Here is a 2,567-nt window from a genome sequence, read left to right on the forward strand (position 1 = left end):
ATACCAGTATAGATATCATACATTGTACCAGTATAAATATCATTAGTTGAACCAGTATAGATATCATTAGATGTACCAGTATATATATCATAAGTTGTACCAGTATATATATCATTAGTTGTTCCAGTATAGATATCATTAGTTTTATCTATACAAAATACCATAAGTTGTACCAGTATATATATCATTAGTTGTACCAGTATAAACATCATTAGTTGTACCAGTATAGATATCATTAGATGTACCAGTATAGATATCATTAGTTGTACCAGTACAGATACCATTATTTGTACCATTATATATATTATTAGTTGTACCAGTATACATATCATTAACGGTACCAGTATATATATCATTAGTTGTACCAGTATATATATCATTAGTTGTACCTGTACAAGATATCATTAATTGTACCAGTATATATATCATTAGTTGTACCAGTATAGATAATATTAACTGTACCAGTATGTATATCATTAGTTGTACCAGTACAGATAACATTATTAGTACCATTATATATACCGTTAGTTGTACCAGTATAGATATCATTAGTTGTACCAGTATAACTCTCATTAGTTGAACCAGTATATATTTCATGAGTTGTACCAGTATATATATCGTTAGTTTTACCAGTATATATATCATTAGTTGTAGAAATATAGATATCATTAGTTGTACCAGATACGATTAGTTGTAGCATTATTTATTTCATTAGTTGTACCAGTATTAATATAATTAGTTTTACCAGTATATATCCAATTAATTGTACAAGTAGATATATATCATTATTTTACCAGTAAAGGTACTATTAGCTTTACAAGCCAGATATCATTAGTTGGACCTGTATACATATCATTATTTGTACCAGTAAAGTACCATTATTTGTACCAGTATATATATCATTAGTTGTACCAGTATAGATACAATTAGTTTTACCAGTAAAGATATAATTAATTGTGCCAGTAGATATATATCATTATTTGTACCAGTAAAGGTACTATTAGTTTTACCAGCCAGATATCATTAGTTGGACCTCTATACATATTATTATTTGTACCAGTATATATGTTTATTAGTTTTACCAATATAAATGTCATTAGTTGTAATAGTGTATATGCCATTAATCTTACCAGCATAGATACCATTAGTTGTACCATTATATATATCATTAGTTGTACCAGTTTAGATTTTCCTAGTTGTACCTATACAAAATATCATTAGTTGTACCAGTATAGCTATCATTAGTTGTACCAGTTTAGATATCATTAGTTGTACATATATATCATTAGTTGTACCAGTAAAGATATCATTAGTTGTACCAGTATATATAGCATGAATTTTACCAGTATATATACATATATCATTAGTTGTACATGTACAAGATATCATTATCTGTACCAGTATAGATATAATTAGTTGTAGCAGTATATATTTCATTAGTTGTATCGGTATAGATATCATTAGGTGTTCCAATATAGATATCATTAGTTGTACTAGTATAGATACCATGAGTTGTACAAGTATATATATCATTAGTTGTACCAGTATATATATCATTAGTTGTACAAGTATAGATATATTTAGTTTTACCAGTATATATACCATTAGTTGTACCAGTATATATATCATTAAATTGACCAGTATAGATTTCATTAATTGTACAAGTATAGATACCATTAGTTGTACCAGTATATATATCATTAATTGTACCAGCATCTATTTCATGAATTGTAACAGTATAGATATAGTTAGTTGTACCAGTATATATTTCATTAGTTATACAAGTATAGATATCATACATTGTACCAGTATAGATACCATTAGTTGAACCAGTATAGATTGTTGTACCTATACAAAATATCATTAGTTGTACCAGTATAGCAATCATTATTTGTACCAGTATTGCTATCGTTAGTTGTACCAATATAGATATCATTAGTTATACCAGTATATAGAGCATGAGTTGTACCAGTATATATATCATTAGTTGTACATGTACAAGATATCATTAGCTGTACCAGTATAGATATCATTAGGTGTTCCAGTATAGATATCATTAGTTGTACCAGTATAGATACCATTAGTTGTACCAGTATATATATCATTAGTTGTACCAGTATAGATATGATTAGTTTTACCAGTATACATACCATTAGTTGTACCAGTATATATATCAATAATTGTACCAGCATCTATTTCATGAATTGTAACAGTATAGATATAGTTAGTTGTACCAGTATATATTTCATTAGTTATACCAGTATAGATATCATACATTGTACCAGTATAGATACCATTAGTTGAACCAGTATTGATATCATTAATTGTACCAGTGAAGATACCATTAATTGTACCAGTATAGATAGCATTTATTGTACGAGTAAAGATACCATTAATTGTACGAGTATACATACCATTAATTGTACCAGTATAGATATCATTAGTTGTATAAGTATAGATACCATCAGTTGTACCAGTATAGATACCATTAATTGTACCAGTACACATATCATTAGTTGTATTAGTATAGATACTATTAACTGTACCAGTATGGCTATCATTAGTTG

This window comes from Mizuhopecten yessoensis, unplaced genomic scaffold (genome assembly GCF_002113885.1).
Source record: "Mizuhopecten yessoensis strain PY_sf001 unplaced genomic scaffold, ASM211388v2 scaffold5195, whole genome shotgun sequence".
Classification (NCBI taxonomy): domain Eukaryota; kingdom Metazoa; phylum Mollusca; class Bivalvia; order Pectinida; family Pectinidae; genus Mizuhopecten; species Mizuhopecten yessoensis.